The 25,672-nt window shown below is 46.4% G+C and overlaps 1 protein-coding gene across 3 annotated transcripts in view; it reads right to left on the bottom strand.

Annotated features, from left to right (window-relative positions):
- The window catches only part of SNX22 (sorting nexin 22), a 127,639-nt gene that overhangs the window by 32,246 nt on the left and 69,721 nt on the right, over positions 1-25,672 (bottom strand). The gene's annotated exons all lie outside the window — the stretch shown is intronic.

Below are 25,672 nucleotides of genomic sequence, written 5' to 3'. Positions count from 1 at the left end.
TGGCGTAATCATGGATTTACCTTCATTCTTTCCAGATGTTTGATTTATTCTGTGGGTTGGCAGAAAATTGCTGCTGCATTACTCCTGCCTACTGTCCTCTGCCGGAACAGCTGCCATGCGGTCAGAGAGATGGACCTTGCCCTACCCACTCCCAGACCACTAATTTCTTCACGATTTTATTGAAAGGGGAAGGCTTACCCCACCTCCGAGAATCACTCGGAGGTCACCACGCTAATGCGGGTTTCGGCGCTGGTTTGTGCACGGTTCATTGCATAGGGCTATGAGTGCGTTTGTGCATGCTTTTCCGCGTGGGTTTCATATCCAGTGTGGATTTTCTGGGCGCATCTCATTTACATACGCGGCCTTTATTACATCCCACGGAAGCATCTGCTTTTGTTGCACACACACACTAGAAAAAAAAAATACACGCAGACAACTAGCGCATATTTCACTGCAGTCCTTATTACATCAGCCCCCCATGTGTACAATGTTCTTAATACTGTAACCAGAATCAACCAAATTCAATTGAGAGTGGGAGAGAGAACGTGTGTAGTGGAGCTTCCAAAATGACCTGCTATTAAGTTCACTTAGAGAATAGCCACTGCCATTAGCAATGGTAACATGGAATAGACTTAGTTTTTGGGTACTTGCCAGGTTCTTATGGCCTGGATTGGCCACTGTTGGAAACAGGATGCTGGGCTTGATGGACCCTTGGTCTGACCCAGTATGGCATTTTCTTATGTTCTTATGTAACAGCAATATTGATCCTTGCTTAGTAAAGTGTGACTTTATGAATAAGTGTGCTTGGCGTGTTTGGTACACTTGGATATATAGAAATAAGTCAACAAACCAGTTGGGGTGATCTCTTTACTGGATTTATTTAATATGTCTGTGACTAGCTTTAAAGAGCCTTGCTTCCTTATTGTGATAATGCAGAATGAGTTAGGGCTGATGTTACCCAAGTACACAGGTAAATTACAGGTTGCATTACAAGGATGATGGTGGATTTCAGAGTGTAAAAAGATGCTAGTTTCTATATGTGGGGGGAGGGGGGAGGAGATGGGTTGGCAGAGAGGAGATAAACTGAAGTTATTTACTGTTTTTTCACCCCTCTGTAGACTCATTGCCACAGGCACATACACACACATAGCACCTACATCTTGTTTGTTGACCTTGACTCCACTATGAACTCTTGAATCCTTTGCCGTTTTCTCCTTGCTTAAGACTGAAAAGAATCTCCATTTTTGCATTCTTTGCTAGCAATCGGGCCGATACAGTAAAAATCGCAGGAGAGCGGGCGAGCGCACAGGCCACTCTCCTGTGCGCGCGATTCAGTAAGTTCATTTATTTAAATTAGGGCCCGCGGTAAAAAGAGGCACTAGGGACACTAACACGTCCCTAGTGCCTCTTTTTGGACAGGAGCGGCGGCTGAGAGCGGGTTTGACAGCCGACGCTCAATTTTGCCGGCATCTGTTCTCAAACCCACTGACAGCCATGGGTTTGGAAACTGGACGCCGGCAAAATTGAGTGTCTGGTTTTCAACCCACGAGCCCATTTTACATTTTTTTTTTTTTTTTTTACTTTTTGGACCTCTGACTTAATATCGCCATGATATTAAGTCAGAGGATGCACAGAAAAGCAGTTTTTACTGCTTTTCTGTGCACTTCCCCAGCGCTGGCAGAAATTAACGCCTACCTTTGGGTAAGCGCTAATTTCTTCATTTTTATTTTTAAATTTAAATTTTTATTAGTTTTCATCAATGATTTACATCATGAAAAACAAGAAAATAAATGTTACAATACAATTAATAAAAGAAATAATATACTTACTATATTAGCATACCATAACCAAATGACACAATTTATTTACTGCATGGCCCATTATACCCTATAATTGGGGGAGAACAAGGAAATCACTATATAAAATTAAATAGGCAAATTATTGAAAGGAGTAGGAGTTAAACTTTCTTATTAGGCTTCGGTCTCTGGTATTGAAGCTTGCTGTTTATCTAATAAAAATGTTTCCAATTGCATAGGAACGATAAAACCATATTTTTTCCCTTGATAATTAATCAAACAAAGGCATGGAAACTTCAAAAAAAAAGTTGCACCCAGTGCTAATACTTTAGATTTTAGGGGCAAAAAACTTCTCCTTCTTACCTTCTTATTTTTTACTTTGGGGCCTCAGACTCGCCATGATATTAAGTCGGAGGGTGCACAGAAAAGAAGTTTTTACTGCTTTTCTGTGCACTTTCCCGGTGCCGGCAGAAATTAACGTCTACCTTTGGGTAGGCACTAATTTCTGAAAGTAAAATGTGCGGCTTGGCTGCACATTTTACTTACTGGATCGCGCGGGAATGACTAATAGGGCCATCAACATGCATTTGCATGTTGCGGGGGGGGGGAGGGGGTAATGCTAGCGCGTCAAACATGCGTCCAAATGCGGGTTAATAGTGCGCTCCACCGGAGTGCACTGTACTGTATCGACCTGAATGATAGGGCAACTTTAGAGATAAGGAGACAGACTTGAGGCTCTGCAAGTCAGGGAAGGGAAAGTGAAGCTGCGATATTCTAAGGATTACTTCCCACGTGCAACTAAAAAAACCAAAAAATCTTCCTTTCTTTAAGAAAGGGATGGGTCTTCCACCAGAACAGTCTGGGGCGCCTTTTCAAGATTTTTGAGATGAGCAGGTAATATATCTTTTATTTATTTTTTTTTTTTAACAAAGATAAAAATCTAAATTGCAGCATTAAATTTTGCCTGAGTTTTTGGGACTCAGAATCTACACTGCAGGTCACTTAAAGTACCTAGGGATGCTGTCTTAAAATGTTTCTTTTATTTAACTAAATTGAAAGCATGGGCGTGCAAGACAACTAATTTTCTTTTACTGCGTCCTGTCCAAGAGAGGTTTAGCAAGTTGAATGTAATGAGGCTCATTTTTCAGGTCTAAAAGAGAAATGTTAGTACTGCATTAGCGATTTAAAAACAGGCAGAGTGTGTTGGGCAGAATGATAGCATGTCCACCTGCTTTATACAGCGATGGAAGGAAACCATTTGTAAACTGGTCTGCACTCCATGAATTGCTTCCCACAGACCATCATCGCAGCCATTCTCTGAGCAACAGATGAGACTTTTTTAGGAAATGCCATCATATTTTTCATGGTTGAAATCAGACTCTAGATTGTTGTTTTTTTTAATTATTATTATCAGAAGAGTTTGACCATTTTCAGTCTCAGCCAGTGCCTTCCAGCACAGGGCAGTTGAGCATGCTTTCGATGGTAAAAATGTGGGTTAGGTTTAAACAAACTTTCAAACTAAAGAAGAAAGAAACTGAAAGGGGGTCCAGGGCTAGCTTGACAGAAAATGTTAGTATTCAGTATTGGGGGAGGCTGTCAATAAAACTTTACCAGCTGTGGGGTTTTTGGGAGGTTTTTTTTTGTCTTTTTTTTTTCAGAAATTTAATTGCCCTTCAGAGTGATCGCCATTTGAAATGCTTTGTGATCTTTTCAACGAGCCTGGTCCAGCTTGCAGTATTAGATCAAGCAGATTAGGCAAGGCCAGAACTCATTTATCCTGCTGCTTATGTATACCTCATGCCCATATCCAACGCGCTGCTTATCGCTGGCTTGGTTTCTAAAGCAAACGTTTTTACATAGATGCTCTCAAAATAGGTAAAAAGATGTCGATGACTTGGGGCTATTATTGAGACATTTTAAATCTCTTTGAATTCTGACAGAGCAAAGTTAGTGGTGTTGGTTTGTCTCAGGGGTGGATTTATCAAAATGCGGTAAGTACCGCATGCGATAGCAAAAGGGGCGTGTTTTATGCTAATATAGCATTTATCGCAATTTGCGCTAATTATCTGTGCGAAGAGCTAAGTTAGCGCAAATTGCGATACCATTTCAGATTCTGCGATAAGTGCCAGACCTGTTGTATTTCCTTCATTCAACCACCAGGGGACCATTGTTAATGGTGAGAGAGAGAGAGAGCGAGCCTGGCCATAATATCATGGCCCATAGGCAGGTATTTGTATCCCTATGGTAGGCCCACCTAGTAACTTGAGGTGGGGATTAGGTAAGAGTGTAGGGGGTTAGGGGCCACTTTGACATTCTACGTGACACCTACGAACAGAACAGTGGTCTCTTGTGAAGATTTGCTGGCCTTCGGAGTGAGGAAACGCACTCCAAGATGAGATTTGGGCAAGGTTCTCTCAACCTAGCTTGATGGACTGTTCTGTTCGTAGGTGTCACGTAGAATGTCAAAGTGGCCCCTAACCCCCCTACACTTCGGGTTACTAGGTGGGCCTACCATAGGGATACAAATACCTGCCTATGGGCCATGATATTATGGCCAGTCTCTCTCTCTCTCCCTCTCCTCTGAAGCTGTCAATTCAGCTGAAATTGGACTTACGGGAGACATCGCAAATGGCGATGAAACCTTATCGCACAGCCTAACGCATTTGAAAGAGGTGTAGTTAAAATCGGCGTTAAGGCTGTGCGATAGCTCTTCACAGACAGGCTAACCCAGCTCACTCTCTGCCCCTAACTCCTATTTTCGGAATTTGCATCGCACCATACGATATGGTGCGTTTGCATGCGGTAAGGGCCTATCGCATGCGTTAACAGGGCTTTTCGCATGCGATAAGCCCTTAACGCATGCGAAAACGCCTTATCGCATTTTGAAAAATGACCCCCTCAGTTTGCTAAAGTGAGTATGGAAGCTGACATTGCTGTTAGGCACGGGACAGATGCAGCCAAAGGCGGAGTGGGATTTTCCAGATGGTTTATAGACAACTTGCTTAAAAGTAAGTAAATAAAAACCTGTAGAGTTCCATGTAAGAGGGCAAAGACTGGATGTGATGGCTGCTATTAAAGCTGTCCATTCAGAAACAAAAGGGATAAATGTTAAAATCTAAAAACTGGTGATCGGGAGAAGACCACGTGCCTGAAGGATACCTGTAATGAATATGTACTAAAATGCCAGTTTTTAAAATGCTTGGAAGACTCCTTACAAACACAAGTTAGTGTGAGAATTTTACTGCAAATCCTTTCCTCCATGCAAACTTTTAATAATGCAAGCCTGAGGAAAAGTAGTGCTTTAGAATGGGATGTTTTTCTACGGCAATTCCAACTTCTACTTCTCTGCGAAAGTTTATTGCCTGTGGGAATCCACTCTGTGGGTCAGAATATAAGCAAGAACCTTAGAAGAGGGAGAATGCTCTCCTGGAATAAGAACATTTGTTGTAGTATTGGGCCATGTATGAGAAATGATTGTACAATGTCTTTCCTTAAAGATCTCAGCATAAGAAAAAACACACACGAAAGAAAATGTGAACAAAACCAAATGTTAAATCACCCAAAGGGGAGAAAAAAATGCACTGAAGATTCTTTCTCTTGCAAAATAATTAAAAGCTGGATATTTTTTTTTTGTTGTTTTCATCTGTTCCTTTAACTTAAAGCAGCAGTACTAACTAAACTGCTAAAATACCACCTTTCATCTTATTCCTGAGTTTTCTCTCCATTTCATTTCTTATTTCAAGAATGTTGAGTAAATATGTAATTATAGCAAATGCACGTTTTGGGAACAAACGCTGTACAGCCTTCCCAGCCTCTGTTGTTCATTTGGACACAATGCAGAGACTCTAAGCTTTGCATGTCCACCTAGGGTTCTGATGAGGATCAGCCCAATGGTACCTTGATTTATTTACTTGGTGGGTGTGGTATAGATACAGGAGTTTTTAAGCAATGGAACACTAATATTGTCTCAAAAATTGAGACAAAATTCAGAAGTATCTTGATGAAAAGTGAGGGGATCTCAATGATTTACTTGTTGGGCACTGCTGCTTTAAATCATGATGGAAATTTTGGGACATTTAATTGTAACTTTTTTTATTTTTTATTTAACTGTTGTGTGTGTGTGTATACAAATTGGCTGTAGACATTTTTTTTAATTGGTGTGGCTGATTTTGTTTAATAAAAATGCCTTTTTAACATTTTTATTTTAGAATATGCAATATTCTATTCCTGAACTGCTCCTGGCAATGGTCGCTCTCGGCTGTGAAAATGAAAAAAATAAAAATACAAGTTTCATCTTTTTTGTTTTTACCATGAATGTCAAAATATTTGAATGGTTCAATCAGGAAAAGGGCTTCTATTGTTTGTGAAGGACCCACTTCTGGAATATTCCTTTCTTCGAAGAGAATGGGTCCTAATACCATTGTCTTGTCTTGCTCTTGGATGCCCCCTTTACTTGAGGCATCACAAACACAAAATGTGACCTTTCAATACTTTTTTTTCCCCTCTTTTGGGGTCCTCGTTTGCACCCTTTTTGTACATAAAATAAAATCTTATCTTTACTCTTCTAGCATTGTTGCTGCCTTTTTCTTTCTCCTTTCTTCTGGGACATTGTACTGACACTGATATCTCTTTTAACTCAGTTTTAATTATGGCAGTTTATGTTAATTAAACAAAAGAGCCAGGAACACCAATAATAGCTTCTAAATTAATAATAAATGTGTGGGGGGTGGGGAAGCAAAACTTGAGTCTCATCATGAAAGTCCCTGATGAAGGTTTTGAGATGAGACTGAAATGTTAGTTTTTGTTTTTTTTAATTAAGTAGTCATCAATCATTTTGATTTTATTCTGGGTTTGCCTAATGCTGCTTGTTTTGGTGCCATGCACACAAAAGCTCCTCATCTTCCTGAGGCCCCTCTTTTGAGGCCCTCCAGCCTCTGTCTTATCGCCAGGCTGAGTGAGATGCAGAGGGCGTGCAAGGACCACTGGATGTGACTCGTTATGAGTGTTGGGAGCGGCAGCAGTGGAGATCTGGTTTTCACATGCTACAGTCAAGGTGACTGAATCGGTTGGCAGCATTGACCTCCCTTCTTGTGTGTGTGTGTGGTCACCCTCTACCAGTTCATTCTGCCCTTTTGCATAGATAATTTATATCAGTGTCCCACTGATTATTCTCCTCCTCTCATCTCTCTGAAATGCCTATATTTATTCCATGGCTTCCAAAAAGGACTTCTCTTCAGTGTGGATAACAATCTTATATACATAAACAAAACAACCCAATAAAAACAGCATATAAAACAAAAATAATTCCAAAGGCGGCTTCAAAATACGTAGGGCCTGATTTTAAAAAGCATTTACATGCATAAAACTGAGTTTTACTCAAATGAATTCACTTTACTCGAGTGGGCTTTTGAAAATTGCTACAATATGCCATTGAATCGTCAATAGGATTTACTGAAGTAAATGCACTTTACGTGCATAAATGGCTTTTGAAAATTGCTATGATAGTATGTTGTACTTACACAGGCAACGCCTTTTTTGGAGCCACTGCCCCTGTGCTACCAACTACTGACAGTGAGCCCCCCAGCCCTGGAGCCTCGCAGCCATCATGACTACCCACCAGTCGCGAGTCTCCAGATCCATTCCTCTTTCAAGATACCCACTTCGTAGCCACCGAGTAACTTCTACTTTACCTCCAGTGGCAAGGTCAATCGCAGATTGTACTAATACTGAGAATTCCACTGGACCAAGTGGGACCTTTTGTAGAGGATGTATACATGCCTGCACTCAAGGTACCACCTCTATTGTAGCCATCGATCCTAGTGTCTACAGGTAGGCCCATACTGACGGAATGCTCACAGACTGCAAGATCCGAACCTGTCCCCAGATCTCGGAATGCACAACTCTGGAAGAAACACCTTGCCCCGAGCAGAATCCAACTGCATGCCCAGATACTCCAGAATCTGAGATGGTTGCAGCCTGGTCTTGGTCAAATTCACTACCCATCCCAGGTCCTGGAGCAACTGAACCACTCTGCCCGACCCCACGCAGGTCTCCATTGCCGAATTGGCATGGAGCCAGTCATCCAAATATGGATGAACAAGAATTCCTTCTTTGCAGAGCGCCACAGCCACGATCACTTTCACCTTGAAAAAGGTCCGGGGTGCCGTAGCCAAGGTGAGGAGCAATGCCTGAAACTGGTAATGCCAATCTAGTTCCTCAAAACGAAAGTAACACTGAAGCTTTTTGCAAATTGGAATATGCAAGTAAGCCTCTGAGAGGTCGAGTGAAGTAAAAACTCCCCCTTCTACACCACCATGATCACTGCCCTTAAGGTTTCCATCCAAAAAAGGGTAACCCAAAGGGCTCCATTTGACTCCCTTTAGATCTAGGATAGGGTGAAAGGAGCCCTCCTCCTTGGGAACCACAAAGTAAATAGAATAATGGCCAACACCTTAAGAACATAAGAACATGCCATACTGGGTCAGACCAAGGATCCATCAAGCCCAGCATCCTGTTTCCAACAATGGCCAATCCAGGCCATAAGAACCTGGCAAGTACCCAAACACTAAGTCCATTCCATGTAACCATTGCTAATGGCAGTGGCTATTCTCTAAGTGAACTTAATAGCAGGTAATGGACTTCTCCTCCAAGAACTTACCCAATCCTTTTTTAAACACAGCTATACTAACTGCATGAACCACATTCTCTGGCAACAAATTCCAGAGTCTAATTGTGCGTTAAGTGAAAGAACTTTCTCCGATTAGTTTTAAATGTGCCACATGCTAACTTCATGGAGTGCCCCCTAGTCCTTCTATTATCCAAAAGAGTAAATAACTGATTCACATTTACCCGTTCTAGACCTCTCATGATTTTAAACACCTCTATCATATCCCCCCTCAGCCGTCTCTTCTCCAAGCTGAAAAGTCCTAACCTCTTTAGTCTTTCCTCATAGGGGAGCTGTACCTTTCCCTTTATCATTTTGGTCACCCTTCTCTGTACCTTCTCCATTGCAATTATATCTTTTTTGAGATGCGGCAACCAGAATTGTACACAGTATTCAAGGTGCGGTCTCACCATGGAGCGATACAGAAGCATTATGACATTTCCGTTTTATTCACCGTTTTAACCCTTTCTAATAATTCCCAACATTCTGTTTGCTTTTTTGACTGCCGCAGCAACCTGAACAGATGATTTCAATGTGTTATCCACTATGACGCCTAGATCTTTCTTGGGCAGTAGCACCTAATATGGAACCTAACATTGTGTAATTATAGCATGGGTTATTTTTCCCTATATGCATCACCTTGCACTTGTCCACATTAAATTTCATCTGCTATTTTGATGCCCAATTTTCCAGCCTCACAAGGGCTTCCTGTAATTTATCACAATCTGCTTGTGATTTAACTGATATGTTGGCACTGAAACAATGTCCTTCAAAGAGAACAGTCGCTGTAACATGGACCAGACCGCTGCCCGCTCTTCTACAGAGTTGCAAGGGGAAACTATAAAAAACAAAGTCAGAGAACGCACTACCTCCAAAACCCTCTGGCCGGAAGTGATGTAGATCCATCTTTGATAAAAGTGACTTAAGTGCCCACCTAACTCCGGAACGGGAAGATGAACCCCCAAACTTCATTGGGAGGAGCAACGCGCTTCACAACCAGAGGAATCATCCTTACTGGATTTCTTTGCTCAAAAGGAGCAAGACCTCTGGAACAGTGAAAACATCAAGAACTCCAAAAACGCCCCCTTGCAGAGGAAAAGCAGGGAACTGACTTCCTGTCCTCAAGCAAATAAGGAAATCTGAAACTCCCCCCCCCCCCCTCCTCCCGTGATGAGCCATCTTCTCTAATTCGTCCCTAAACAATCAGTGCCTCTTAAAGGGCAACTTGGGAAGATAAGACTTTGATCAGTGCTGGAGCCACAGGGGTTTTTGAGCTGCAATTACAGATGCCACTCCAAGAGGCCATTCATGCCAAATCATAACCTGCATCTGCCAAGAATGCAGCTCCTGGCTCCAAGTACAGGCCATTCTCACCCAGAGAATTACCTCAGTTTTCCGATCTTGGGCATCCTGCAGAGCTGCATCTCCTTCCACCGGTATCGTGGTCCGCTTTCACAGCACAGACCAGGGTGTCCACCTTTTGGCAACTGGAATTGTTCTCTAGCCTTAGGAGCCATAGGATATAAACCCTTCATACAACAGCAAATGGAGATTTGCAGATTCAGGGCCAAGGATCGACCTTCTTTAAAATTAGCCTTAGGCGCAATCCATTCCAAACCTATCAACTCTTTAAATGGCCTTGAGGTTGCCATTCGCAGCTAACCATAAAAGGGTTCTTTTTTGGATCTTTAGCCATTGCTGGCAAGCCTCCTCATAACCAAGAGCCTTCAGGATCTGCAAAATTAAACCTGACCTCTCGTCCCTGTGAGAAAAGCCGAAGCTATGCGGTTCCATGTCTAGGGGAATCTCTCCTTTTTCCAAGAAGGCCTCATCGGGATCACCCACCAGAGACACCCAAAGGACCCCATTTTCCCCTTCTCCACCATTACTCTGTCCCTTCCTCTGCTTCACCTATCTGAGAGGGGAAGAGGACTCATTTGAACGCTGCTGAGGTCCCGAACAAGGAGATCTCTAAAGCAGGCAATCTCGTGAACCCGTCCCTGATCCTTCCTTCCCCTGACAAAAAGCCTGAAGGAATTTGAAAAATTCTACCCACACCACAGCAGAGGGATCCATTGCCAGGGTCAGCAAAACCACTTCCGGGCCTACATCCATGGGAACAGCCAGGATAGGCACTAGAGAAAGCTCCTTGCCCATCCTGGGAGAAGCTGCCCCAGCATCCTCCTCCTGTGAAATGGAAGCCTCTGCACTCTCCGCAGAGACAAATTTCCTCTGTGCTTCCACACATTTTGATAAATGCTGAAGGATCTCCTGGAGCTAATAACTCTTTATGGAGGCAGAGCAGCCCGCAGCTTTTTCCCACCCTGTTCTCACAATGCCACCTCTCATCCCTCAGTAGGGCTGCCAAAATGGCTCCTACCACATTTTGTCATCAGCAGCAAAATGTGCTGTCAAACAAAATGGTGTCTGCCTTGCAATCCTTCTACTGCACCTGCTCATATTGCTATCCAACTTTAGGTCTCCAACAGCAAGGCACGCGTGTAGTCAGGAAAGGAAAATTGGTTCTTACCTGCTAATTTTCGTTCTTGTAATTCCACAGATCAGTCCAGATCGGTGGGTTATGCACTCCCACCAGCAGATGGAGTCAGAGAGCAAAGCTTCGAGGCACTGGTATCCCAAGTGTGCCACCTGCAGCTCGTCAGCATTTATCGATACCCAAGCAAAAAACCATCTAATTCCCGAACAAGGGCGAACAGGAAAAAACTCCCTCAAGGGTCCGAAACAAACGACCTCAATACCTGAAAATCAGGTTTGAACCACGGTTCATAACAAAAACCAAAATATTATAGAATCATTCTGATAGATTCCCTATCTACAGCAGCTAACTGTTAGGTAAATCAGTCTTTCAGCAGTAGCACCCGGGCAGGATCCTGGACTGATCTGTGGTATTACAGGAACAAAAATTAGCAGGTAAGAACCAATTTTCCTTTCCTGTACATACCCAGATCAATCCATACAAGTGGGATGTACCAAAGCCACATTACACCGGGCGGGAACCCGAAAGACCCTCAAAAAAGTGCTTGGTCTGGATCCCTAACATCCAGACGATAATGCCTTGTGAAGGTATGCAGGGAAGACCAGACTGTGGCTCTACAAATCTCCTCAGACGACAACAACTGACACTTTATTATATTTCTATTTTAGTAAGTGTACACCGTTGTGATGGTTTTATTACTGATGTGATGGTTTATATAAACCATAAACTCCACCCAAGAAGCCGCTTGTGCTCTCGTCGAATGAGCTTTCAAACCAGTCTGGATGGGGCGACCCTTCCCAATGTAAGCCAAGCAAATTGTTTCCTTCAACCAGCGAGCCAAGGATGCCTTAAATGCCTTTTTACCTTTCTTCGGACCTCCAAAGAGCACAAAAAGGTGATCCAATTTTCGAAAAGAATTAGTGACCTTTAAATACCGAAGGAGAACCTGGTGGACATCTAATAGATGAAGATCTCTTCCCATAGCGGGGTCTCGATCTCAATCAGGGAATCCGGGTAACTCCACGGACTGATTAACATGAAAGGCAGACAACACTTTCGGCAAAAAGGAAGGGATCGTGCACAGGGACACCCTATCAGCCGAAATGTGAAGAAAGTGATCCCTACACTAAAGAGCCTGCAATTCTGAAATATGCCTCATAGAACAGATGGCCACCAGGAACACCGTCTTCGAGGTGAGGTCCTTTAAGGAAGAGTGTCTCAGAGGCTCAAAGGGGGATCACGAAGCACCCTCAACACCAGATTGAAATTCCACTCCGGGGATAACTTACGAAGAGGACGACAAAGTTGCTTCACCCCTTTCAGGAAACGGACAATGTTCGAGTGGCCTGCAACCTACCTGCCCTAGGAGACATCCCAGGGCCGAAAGCTGAACACGCAGATAACCTTTAGATAATCCCTGCTGCAAAAACCCCAAGACCTGAGGAAAGGTCACAGACAACGGCACTACATCCTGCTGGTCACACCAGACTTCAAACACCTTCCACACTCGAGCGTATGCCATAGTTGGCATATGCTCGAGTGTGCCATCTATGGCTAGGGCCGCCTGGACTGAAGCAAGGTGGAAATCACCTGTTCCGAATAACCTTTTATCCGTAACCATTGCTTCTCAAACACCAGGCTGCGAGAGAGAAGTTATCCGCCCGATCCGAAAAAATGGGCCCTTATCGCAGAAGGTTCGGCAGATGACCTAGGCATAGCAGACCGTCTGTCGCCAACCATACCAGGTCTGCAAACCATGGCCGCCGCAGCCACTCCGGTTCCACCAGAATTACCAAACCGGTATGGTCCTTTATGCACCAGAGAACGTGCCCGATCAGGGGCCATGGAAGAAAGGCATACAGGAAGACTCTGGCTGGCCACTTGCAGACTAGGACATCTACTCCTACCGCCCCGATTTCCTTCTTTTGGCTGAAGAACCGGTCCGTCTTGGCGTTGACATGGGACGCCATGAGATCCAGTTGGGGAACTCCCCATCGGGCACAAATGCGATTCCAACTCTCCCAGGATAGTTCTCATTCCCCAGGATCCAGCTGTTGACAACTGAGGAAGTCTGCCTGCACGTTGTCCCCACCTGCCATGTGAGAGGCTGCGATGCCTTCCAGATGAAGCTTGGCCCAAGCAAAGAGGTGTGCTTCCTGTGCTACAGCCGACCACCTGGTTCCTTCCTGGTGAGTGAAATATGCCACCATGGTGGTATAGTCCAAGAAGACTCTAACCATTCTCCCCTGCACCAGGGACTGGAATGCCAACAACGCTTTGCGGACTGCCCTTGTCTTTTTAGGCGATTGATAGACCATGACCATTCACATAAGGACCAGGTTCCCTGTGCCGCATGACCGAAGCACACTGCTTCCCAGCCTTGAAGTCTCGCATCCATTGTCACGATCATCCAATCCAGGACTTTTGAGGGGCATCCCCTTCTGTAAGTTGTCTTCCGCCAGCCACCATTGCAGACTGGACCTGATTCACTGCGACAGAGGCAGGGGTAACTGGTATTGCTCCGACACTGGGTTCCACCATGACAGTAGATCTCTCTGGAACGGTCTCAGGTGAGCAAAAACCCAAGGCACCAATGCCAACTTCGAAGCCATGAACGCCAGCACTTGTAGGTAATCCCACACTCTGGGGATTGGAAGCTGTAACAAGAGATGTTCTTATTGCTGCCATCTGTACATCCTGACATTCATGAGAAACACCCTGCCCTGGAGGGTATCGAAACGAGCTCCCAAATACTCCAGACACTGTAACAGAGTTAGATGACTTTTTTGCTTCATTGATTACCCAGCCTAGGGACTGGAGACAATGGATCACATGAAGAACTGTCCGCTCGCCTTCCTCTTCCGCTTTGGCTCGAATCAGCCAATCGTCGAGGTAAGGATGGACCATTATCCCTTCCTTTCGGAGGATTGCTGCCACTATGACCATCACCTTGGTAAAGGTGTACAGGGCTGTCGCCAGTCTGAACAGCTGCACCTGGAACGGAAAATGCTGACCCAAGATCTAGAATCATAGGAATCTCTGGTAAGCGCTGCAAATCGGGATGTGTAGATAGTCTCCTTGGATCTCACCGAGGCTTAAGAACTCACCCTTTCGAACCGCTGTCATGACTGTTCAAAGTGTTTCCATTCAAAAACAGGGCACCTTCAAGCAGTGATTCACCCTCTGTAGGTCCAGGATGGGTTGTAAAGTGCCCTCCTTTTTGGGAACCACGCAATAAATGGAGTACTGTCCCCTCCCTGTTCCTCAGACGGCACGGGAACGATCGCCTTCAGGGCCAGCAATCTTTGTAGAGTGTCTTCTACCGTGGCTCACTTGTTGCGCGAAACTCATCATGATTCCACAAAGGCCGACATGAGAGCCCAAGAAAATTCTAAGGCGTAACCTTTTTTTACCACTTCCACCACCCAGCGATCGGAGATGCTCCTAACATAGCAACATAGAAATGATGGCAGAAGAAGACCAAACGGCCGATCCAGTCTGCCCAGCAAGCTTTCGCACTTTTTTTTTTCTCTCACATACTTATCTGTTTCTCTTGGCTCTTAGTAACCTTTTTTTTATTCTATTTCCCTTCCACCCCGCCATTAATGTAGAGAGCAGTGTTGGAACTGCATCTAAGTGAAATAGCTTAATTTAGTTAGGGATATTAACCACCGCAATAAGCAAGTTACACCCATGCTTATCTGTTTATTCAGACTATGTAATTCAGTCCTTGTTGATTGTTGCCTGAATATAGATCCACCTTTTTTCATTCCCCCCTGCCGTTGAAGCAGAGGGCTATGCTGGATATGCGTTGAAAGTGAAGTATCAGGTATTTTTGGTTTGGAGTAGTAACCGCCATAACAAGCAAGCTACTCCCCTGCTTTTATGTGGTTGCAAATCCTTTTTTCCACATTTCCTCTTGCCGTTGAAGCATAGAGCAATGTTGGAGTCGCATTATTGAATAAGGATATTCATCTCCAGCTAGTAGCCATCATTCCCTCAAGCCACTCCTATCCTGGCCCACTCCTTGTAAAATTGGGACAACCTGCCCCCGATCATCCCATCCGAGGAGTGGGCAGGCCTCATTCCATTGGGAAGGCTTCCCAGTTCCGGTTCCCTGACTGAAACCACCTCTGGCAGGACGACTGGAGCCCCGAAAGGACTGTGTACAGGAAAAGGTCTGTCTGGAACCAGAGAGTAGAACACTCCTCCCCGACCTGCTTTTTCGGAAATCCTGAAAACAGGATCGCGGGCCAAATGATTTCCTGTAGGGCTTTCTATCTTCTGGCAGTTTATTGCCCTTGGAATTCCCCAGAGATTTCATCAGCTGCTCCAAATCCTTTCCAAACAGTAACTTCCCTCGAAAAAGACTGCACAATTGTGACTTGGAGGAAGCATCCGCTGCCCAACTGCGGAGCCATAGCAGTCGCCGAGCAGTCACCAAGGAGACCATAGTGTGGGCCACCAAACACACCAAGTCATATAAGGCATCCGCCACATATGCTACCGCCGCCTCCAGATGAGCCGTCTGAGAAGCTGACAAAGTCCCAGAAGATGAAGGGTCCTGCGGGTTTTGAATCTAACATAAACACACTCCCTGAGGCGTTCTAAATGTTCCTCCATTAGTGGGTAGAGTTTTTGCAATACCCGGCTGACCTTAAGCCCTGCCTCTGGGGATTCCCACTCCCGGCTGATGAGCTTTTGAATCTTTGGGATGGGAAAAGCACTAGGTGGACCCCAAAGACCATCCAGGACTGGGTTCACTCCCTCGCTGTCGGAATCTTCGAGCGAGAGTCTCACCCCCAATTCCTCAAGCACCTGGGGAATAAGGGGGTGCAATTCCTCCCTTTTAAACAGCTGGACTATGCTGGGGTTGTCCCCCTCCGCACTAGGTTCTACTGGATCTTGATCGTCATCGCCCATATCTACATCTGGAGGGACCTCACCTTGATCTGCAGCGGTGTCCCTTGGGGGCAGAGTGGAGTTGTTCCCCTGCTGGTTGACTGCAACCGCTAGGTCCTCCAGAGCCAAAGTTGCCTGGGACCGACTACCTTCAGTTTGCAGATGGGGATGCTTGGGAACTCTCACGCTGCCATCCTGGGCTCTGCGCTTCGCGAGCTTCTCCGCCAGAAATGCTTCATGCATGAGCAGCACCCTGCCGGTCCCGCCTCATCACTGCTAGAATCAGTGTCCATGTCTCTCAATTCCTCCTGTCTCGGAGGCCGCACAGTGGGGGAGGGTCATCCTGGGAGACCCATCCTGGGAGACCTTTCCCACAGGGTCCGCAGTGGGGGTTGAGCTCCTTCTGTTAGACCCAGCAGCTGAGCCTGACCTGCATGCAGACTTTTTAGGTTTGGTCCTCTTGTCTGAGGCCCCTTACCCACCCAGTGCACAGTGACAGGGGCTCTAAATAAGCTGATCATACCCCGCAAGCCTTACAGGGTTCCACCAAAGGAGTTTCTGCCATGTTCCTGCTGCAAAAAGGGGCATATAACTCCCCCCCCCCCCCCCCAGAAGAAAACAGGTGCTGCCACCCACCCCTGGTGCCTCCCACTGAAAACGCTGTGAACATTGGCCCCAGGATCGCTGGGGAGCGACGTGGGAGTTTGAAAAACAAAATGGCTGCCATGGTAAAAATGAGGCAGGGAGCCTAAAAACATCCTTGGAGGTTCTTACCAGGGCTGAAACACTCTCCCCTCCTCTTCAGGGATTTGTTTGGCTCTGCACCACGGGGTAGACTGATTTACCCCGGGAGCCGTGGTGAACGGTGAACTTGGAGCTGTTTTGGGGTTTTTTTGTTTTTAAACAAAAACTTTTTCTAGTAACAGAAAAAAATAAAGCCTAAGCTAAGAATAATAGAAAAAAAATCCCCCAAGGGGCTACTTCCCTGTACTGCAGACACTGAGGGGGGAGCCTTTCGGGTTGCTGAGGGAGCCAGTCCCCTGGCTATCAGGGGACCCAGAACCACACGGGCTAGCACTGCCAGGGGGTAACCAAACCCCCACCCCCACCCCCACCCCTGTTTGCCCGGCTCTACCTGAGGGATGGCCCAGCACTGAACCTAGCACCTCAGGGGAACAAGAAATATCCATCTCACACAGAGCTGCAGGTATACATGACCACCATCTGCTGGAGTCAGAGAAATACTGATGAGCTGCAGGTGGCACAGGTGGAATACCAGTGCCTCGAAGCTTTGCTCTCTGACTCCATCTGCTGGTGGGAGTGCATAACCCACTGGTCTGGCCTGATCTGGGTATGTACAGGAACATCAGCTTGCAGCTGCAGCGAACAGTCCTGACTAGCTCAAAAAGCAGTGTGTTAGTAGCTGACACCCAGCGCTGCCCAACGTGGCTCCCCGATGGCAAGGCACTCATGCAGTCCGTAACAACCGATCGCAACTTAAAAAAAAAAAAAATCCACGCTTAGTGCAGGAAACAGCCATTAGCAGCAGGAGCAGCAGAATATTTATTTATTTAGAGCTTTTCTATACCGGCATTCATGATAAAATCACATCATGCTGGTTTACAAGTGACAGGGGGAGTGATAACCTTGAACATTTAACAAGTGGAGAGAAGCAAGAAAGTTACAATAAAACAGGGGAAGCAGGAACTGGGGGAAGAAGAAGAGAAGCAGGAGTAGTTTAACAGTAAGAAGAGGAAATAATTATTTACATAGTGCTGAAATGTATCTTAATGGTTGTTGCAGTCAGTCTGTTAGGTCAGTTAGGTGAGTCAGTTAGGTTTGGGAAAGGCTTGTCTAAACAACCATGTCTTAAGCCTTTTTCTAAATGTTAAGCATGGTTCCTGTCTGAGCTCAGGGGGAATGGCGTTCCATATAGATGGTCCCGCTATAGAGAAGGCCCATTCTCTGTAGGATAGATGGTGTGTAGCTTTGGTTTGGGGGACCTGTAGGGATCCTCTGTAGGCTTCTCTGATGGGTCTGGATGAGGAGTGTAGTCTGAGCAGTTTTTGAAGGCTAAGAGGGGCTTGGGAATGGATGGTTTTATGGATGATGGTAAAGGACTTGTGAAGAATTCTGAAATGTATTGGTAGCCAGTGTAAATTTTTGAGAATGGGAGAGATGTGGTCTCTTCTTCTGGTGTTTGGCAGAATACTGGCTGCCGCGTTCTGGAGCATCTGAAGAGGTTTAATGGAGGAGGAAGGGAGACCGAGCAAGATAGAGTTGCAGTAGTCTATCTTGGAGAAAATTATGGCTTGGAGGACCGTTCTGAAGTCTTGAAAGTGAAGGAGTGGTTTAATTCTTTTTAGTACCTGCAGTTTATAGAAGCCATCCTTGGTAGTGCGGTTGATGAATGTTTTTAAATTCAAACGGTTGTCGATTAATACTCCTAGGTATCTTGCTTGGGTAACAAAGATGTTAGATGGTGCACTTTGTGTGGTATTAGTTTTCCAGGGAGATGAGGAGGAGTTCAGTCTTCGCTGAATTTAGTATCAGGTTTAAACTAGAGAGGAGAAGGTTAATCTCTCGTCGGCAGATTTCCCAGTGCTCAAGTGTTTTTGTAATGGATTCTTTAATGGGGATCAATATTTGCATGTAGTCGGCATAAAGGAAGTGTTTTAGTTTAAGGTTAGTTAGCAGCTGGCAAAGTGGAAGTAGGTATATGTTGAAGAGAGTGGGGTAAAGGGAGGAACCTTAAGGAACTCCTAGTGATGAGTTGTAGCAAGGGGATTCTTTATTGTTGATTCCGACCTTGTAACCTCTGTTACTAAGGAAAGTTTTGAACCATGTAAATGCCGTTCCTGTTATTCCAATGTCCGCCAGTCGGTTAAGGAGGATGGAATGGTTGACTGTGTCGAAGGCCGCAGACAGGTCAAGGAGAATTAGTAAAAAGATTGTCCTTTGTCCAGGCCCATGATGAGGTAGTCAGTCAGAAAAATGAGAAGGGTTTCTGTATTTAATGCCTTGCGGAACCCGTATTGGGTGGGGTGCAGTATTTTATGATCTTCTAGGTAATCGGAAATTTGCGAGTTAACTAGTTTTTCCATTATCTTGGCTACATAAGGAAGATTGGAAATGGGGCGGAAGTTGTTGGGATCTTTTGGATCCAAATTCGGTTTCTTTAGGAGAGGTTTAAGAGATGCCAGTTTTAGGGCGTCTGGGAAGATCCCCCGAGATAACTAACAGTTTATGATATCAGCCAGGGGTTTGGAAATGGTGTCAGGTACTAGCAGGAGTAGTTTTGTAGGGATTTGGTCAAATGGATGGGAGGAAGGTTTCATTTTCTTTAATAGAGATTGGATCTCTGAAGCAGTGGTGGGTTCAAACGATTCAAGAGTGATTTTTTTTGTTTTTTTTGTTTAGGAGATGGTAGGAGCTAGTAGTAGAAGAGGGGCTAGAGGGCAGAAGAGTTAAGAGGTTGGAGATTTTGTTTTGGAAGAAAAGCGCCAGTTTGGCTTTGGATTGTGCTTGGTCGTTAGGGATCGTTGGGGCGTTAGTTTGGGTTAGTTCAGATACATAAGAAAATAATGTTTTAGCGTTGAAGATAAGGTCGTGAATATTGTGAGTGTAGAAATCCTTTTTTGACCTTAAGGTAGAGTTCTTGTAGTGGTGGAGAACAAATTTGTATGTGGATAGTATGCTGGGGTAAAGGGCTTTGCGCCATTTGCTTTCTTTCTGTGTGAGGTTTTGTTTGAGTTTTTGAAGTTCATTGGTGAACCACGGTTGTCTTTTTGGGGAGGTAGGGTTGAGTTTTTTTTGTTGATAGTGGACATAATTTATTTGCTACTGTCGCTGTGCTGTTGCTCCAGGATAGTAGGGCTGAGTTGGGGTCTGAAAGTTCAATGTGCGGAAGGTCTTTAGCCAGGGGCAGGAGCGGAGGGCAAGACAGAGCAGAGGCGGTAAAAGAATTAAGTAACTTACCAAGGCAGAGCCCAAAGCCTCCTTACCTCACTGGGACTCTTCTACTGCCAGGATCAGGGCTAGGGCACCAATCTTCACCTTGCTTCAGGTCTTTCTACCCTGCAACACGTGAGGGAAGGAGCTTAAGCTATCATCACAGGAGGTCTGAAAGGTTGCCGGCCCAATCCTGACAGGCCGAAGTCTACAAGCAGGGTTGCATGTCCATCTGCTGGAGCAAAAGTCTTGGCTGGCTTTTGTCTGTGCTGAGCTATATGAGTGACATCGGTGAGTTGTTCTCCTCCTCCATCTGTGGGTGGGCGTGCACAACCCACTGGTGTGGACTGGCTTGCTTCGATGAAGAGGAAAATGGTATTACACTGACTGCAGTCAACCAGGCTCCCTTTTCCTGGGCTAGAGATCAGTATTTCTGGACATTAGACAGCTGCTTCGGCCCTTGCCCTAGACCTCGATCCACTAGTTTAAGACTACTGCCTCACTTCAGTTTACCTGGGCTAAAATTCCCCCCCTACAGCAAAGCAAAATAATCATGGAGGTGACTAAAAATCTGGCACAGCTGGCAGGTCTGTTGTAGGGGGTTCTCCAGCAAGAGCTGGCCAGGGTTCTGTGGCAGAGCAGGGTCTTCTGCCTGTCCAGCCCCCCTCCCCCTGGGTTTGGGCCTGCAGCTTGTGGTGGCCGGCAGGATTTCTCAGGTGCAGTACAGTGAGCAGCAGTCGGGGTCAAGTCACAATAGGCGGAGAAGAAGCAAAAAAGCAGGATCAGAGACAGTTTGGGTCATGCAACATGATCAATCTGAGGAAAGCTGAGAAGACAAGGCTGTGGTGAGGCAAGAATTGGGGACAAGGCAGGGATTGAAAATAAGGGCTGCAACTGGAGACAAGGTAGGAATGGGAGGCAACAGGCACACAGCAAGGCAGGGCAAACTGGAACAGGGGCACTAGATTAGGCAGGGCATAAACAGATAGGCCATGGAGCAGGAACACACAGAGGTTATAGCCCACAGACTGGCCTAAGCGGCGAAAAGCAGCACAGGAAAAGTACTAAGAGTTAGGCCATCAGGAGATCTAGACACACTAGCAAAAGGGCCTCAGGAGCACCACAGGGAAGAAAAAAACCAGCCAAACAAGGAATGAACTAACCAGAACGTCGACTAGGCAAGGCCAATTAACACAAAAACTAGGAACAAAGCAAGGTAACAACATGGTGCTTGGATGGCCAGAACAAAAAGTGACTCAATGAAGAGGCGCATAGTAGGACAGGCAGGGTTAAATAGGGCTGCCCTTGCTGTGTCATGGAACCATCAAGGAGGTGGCTAGAGAGGCGAGGAAATAGTTCAGTGAGGACCTCTGCTGGCTGGGGGGAGGGGGGCTGCCTACCAGTCAGGATTCTTACAAAATCCATTCCCTGAAGAGCCCTCTGCTCTGACTCCTTCTAACCTCCCAAAAGCCAGGGACAGTAGCCTTTATTATTTACTTGATTTGACTGACTGCTAATTGATCAAAGTCCCCCAAAGTCTTGTGGCATTGACTACTGGTTATCACCTTGAGAGGACTGCAAATTGACAGATCGATACTGTAACGTGCGGTTGAAGATATCCCGTCTGTAACCCGCTGTGAGCGCACAATTCGGACGCGTAAGGCGATCCTGCGATACAGTCTCCAGTTTCACGCGTCCTTAGCGCTTCTTAAAACAGACGCATAACCCTTTCCGCACCCAGCATGTATATCAGGGGTCAGGAACCTTTTTGGCTGAGAGAGCCATAAACGCCACATATTTTAAAATGTAATTCCATGAGAGCCATACAATATGTTTAAAACTAAATATAAGTAAATGTGTGCATTTTATGTAAGATCACACTTTTAAAGTACAATAAGTCTCTGAAAATATTACACCAGGCCTTAAGACACCAATACATCTCCTATTAGGAAAACGGACCAAGCCAGGCTGCTATAGAGTCCTACACAGAAACAACACACCAGCAGAAAACCTCACCTGAATCACGTGCTGTCCCTCACCTAACATAGAATAAAGAGACCAAAATGCATAACAAGAAGCATGCAGAAAAAACTGAATTGGAAACTGCAACAAGCCAGAGTCTCTGTATGCAGTGTAACAAAGGAAAAAAGAAACATCACCCATCCTTATAAAACAAATCAAGAAATATAAAATCATCAGCAGTAAAACTGTACTAACAAAAAGAACATATTTCGAAACAGCTAATGAGTGGAATATCCAATAATTAAAAACACATATAAAACATTTCCAGATACCAACAAAATATTTCAAAATAGCAGACACAAAGACCCAGTAATGAAAAATAATAAGGATACAAAAATTTTTTTGCTCTGCATACCTGGGAACGTTTGATATCCAGGTGTCCTGAGATTGTTCTGAATTAGCAGGAGGTGGGGTGGTTTGCTTGGAACTTTCTCCTCTCTGTCATATTCCAGCGCTCTCTCTCACACTGGCTCTCAATGACACACCTATACACACATGCTCTCAGTACTCACATATACACATGTTTTTTCTCACTCACTTATATAGGCTCTTAATTACACATTTACACACATGCTGTCTATCTTTTCACGCTTACACACACACACAGGCTTTCAATCACATAAATACATGCTGTCTTTTTCTCTCACACACAGACTCTCATTCACATGCTTACAAACATGTCCTCTCTTTCTCTCATTTACACACAGGCTCTCAATCACATACTCACATGCTCCCTCACCTAAATCAGCTCTCAATCACACACAGACACACATGGTCTCTCTCTCTCTCATTTAAACACAGGCTCTCAATCACATACTCACATGCTCCATCACCTAAACCAGCTCTCAATCACACACAGACACACATGATCTCTCTCTTACTTATACACACAGGCTCTTAATCATACATACACATGATCTCTCTCACACACAAAGGATCTCAATCATACACACATACTCTTTCACACAAACAGGTTTTCAATCACAAACTTACACATACAGGTTCCCAATGGTAAACTTACATTCATGCTCTCTCTCTCTCTCTCACAGGCAGGCTCTCAATCACAGACATACTCTCTTTCACATGTACAGGCTCTTAATCATTCACATACATGCAATCTCTCACACACACACACACACACAGGCCCCCCCCCCCCCCCCCCCCCCTCGGCCCGGAAGAGGAAGTGGAGAGTATCGGGTGAGTGCGCGGCAAGAAGAGGCCACGCTAGTGCGCTCGGCATCGGCCCGAAGAAAAGAAGACTGCAGTGCGACTCGGAGGAAAATGAAGAGGTTCAACCGCGGCCGATGGGACTCCACCTCCGCGAGGGCTGAAAATGAAGAGGTTAGCGTTGGGAGGCTGCTGCTGCTGCCGCGAGTTCCCGGGGTGGGGGAGAGAGAGAGTGAATGAGCGAGCAAACACATGCTTGCTCGCTCATTCACTCTCTCTCTCCCCCACCCCGGGAACTCGCGGCAGCAGCAGCAGCCTCCCAATGCTAACCTCTTCATTTTCAGCCCTCGCGGAGGCGGAGTCCCATCGGCCGCGGTTGAACCTCTTCATTTTCCTCCGAGTCGCGCTGCAGTCTTCTTTTCTTCGGGCCGATGCCGAGCGCAGTAGCGTGGCCTCTTCTTGCCGCGCACTCACCCGATACTCTCCACTTCCTCTTCCGGGCCGCGAGGGGGAGGGGCGAAGAGAGCACGCCGGCGCCGCTGACTCCAGCTGTCCTGCCGCGTTCCGCCCGGGCTGACAGCATTTTAAGCCCGGGCGGAGGAGGACCGGGGAGCAGCTGGGTCAGTGGGAAAGTGTGGCGACTGTCTGCGAGCCAGATGCAGCCCTCAAAAGAGCCATATCTGGCTCGCGAGCCATGGGTTCCCGACCCCTGATGTATATGATATGTAAATGAACGAATTAGCTGTTTAATGAAGGAATTAGCTATTCCCCTCCGATAGTGTGACGCGCGCTCAGATTATCTCCTTTGTAACCCGCTATTTTGCCGTGTCCTTAACCTGTTAGTTTACCGCCTACCCTCTACTTGGTGTTAGTGTGGTGTTCGAAAATTAAAACGGGAACAAAGTGTAAAAAATGGGGGTAAAACCAAAGGGAGTAAAGTGTAAAAAAAACCATGGACGACCTCCATATTAACATTGCAGCCTAAGTTGCAGCGTAAGTTGTTTATATATATATATGTATAAATACCTGTCACTTTCCAAATCCCCCAGGCGTGCGGTCATCGAGGCGGCGGCGGGAGCCGGCGGGCGGGTGGGCGCGCGTTGGATCCAGGCGGGAGCCCGTTCATCCAGGTGGTGGCGGGAGCCGGCGGGCGGGCGTTGGATCCAGGTGGCGGTGGGAGCGTGTTCGATCCAGGCCGCGGGTGGGCGTGCATTCATCCAGGCGGAGGGAGCTGGTGGCGAAAGCGGCCTCCGGCAGTCCCCGCCAGCAGTGAATGAATGCACGCCTGTTTACGCCCGTGCGATTTCGGCGCTCAAGGCAGTCACATGCCGTGACATCAAGCGTCGTGACATCACGCCTTGAGCGCCGAAATCGCACGGGCGTAAACAGGCATGCATTCATTCACTGCTGGCGGGGGCTGCCGGAGGCCGCTTTCGCCACCAGCTCCCTCCGCCTGGATGAATGCACGGCCACCCGCCTGCCGCCTGGATCCAACACGCGCCCACCCGCCCACCGGCTTCCGCCGCCTGGATCCAACGCGCGCCCACCCGCCCGCCGGCTCCCACCGCCGCCTGGATCCAATGCGCGCCCGCCGGCTCCCACCGCCGCCGCCTGGATGAACGGGCGCCCGCCCGACGGCTCCTGTCGCCGCCGCCTGGATCCAACGCGCGCCCACCCGCCTGCCGGCTCCCACCGCCGCCTGGATCCAACGCGCGCCCACCCGCCGGCTCCCGCCACCGCCTCGATGACTGCACGCCTGGGGGATTCGGAAAGTGACAGGTATTTATACATATATATAAACAACTTCCGCTGCAATGTTAATATGGAGGTCGTCCATGGTTTTTTACACTTTACTCCCTTTGGTTTTACCCCCATTTTTTACACTTTATTCCCGTTTCAATTTTCGCCCTGCGCCTTGCTTCGGGAGGGGGGGAACCATCCACTTCCTGGTGCCTGTCATTTCAAATGACAGGTACCAGCGCACCCAGGATACTGTATAGGCGCCTACCCCCTACCCCTGCCTCTAACGCAGGGGTAGGGGTAGGCGGTAAATTAGCAGGTTAAACACGCGGCTAAACTGCAGGTTAAAAAGGCGCTAGTCGGGGCGCGCGTTACTGAATTGGGGGGTATAGCTAATCTGATCGTTTACATCTCATATACATGCCGTGGGCTGAAGGGGTTACGCGTTGATTTAAAGAGGTGGTAAAAATAGGTTAAAGGGGGATAGTGAATCGTGGGTTGGACTAACGCTGCCAAATTGTGAGTAGAAGGCAGGTTAGAAGCAGGGTAACCGCGGCCGCACTTTACTGTATTGAGCTGTTACATTTGCAGAAACTGTGCTTTCGCTGCCCGCTCATTTCTGTCAATCGTTCTCATTGGCTAACTGGTCTGGCATGTCAGCTTTCGATTGGCCGACAGCAACTACAAAAGAGCCGTCAAGGTAGTAAGAGCAGAAACGTCCCTTTCAGCTTCAATTACTACTTGACAGAAGGGAGGGGGGGGAGGGTGTGAATTCTTTGTCGTGGTTGTATGTTTGGCTTTCTCTGTGAAGTAATTGGGTTATAATTGGAAGCCTGAATAAAGTTTATTTTTCAATGTTCTTCACATTTCAATTTTTTTTCCCATAGAGGTTGTAACGGGAATGGTAGATCTGCTGTTACTGGACTATACCGT

This window comes from Rhinatrema bivittatum, chromosome 13, assembly GCF_901001135.1.
Source record: "Rhinatrema bivittatum chromosome 13, aRhiBiv1.1, whole genome shotgun sequence".
In the NCBI taxonomy this organism is placed as follows: Eukaryota; Metazoa; Chordata; class Amphibia; order Gymnophiona; family Rhinatrematidae; genus Rhinatrema; species Rhinatrema bivittatum.
The sequence above is the reverse complement of the archived record's forward strand: the minus strand, read 5'-3'. Positions and strand labels throughout refer to the sequence as shown.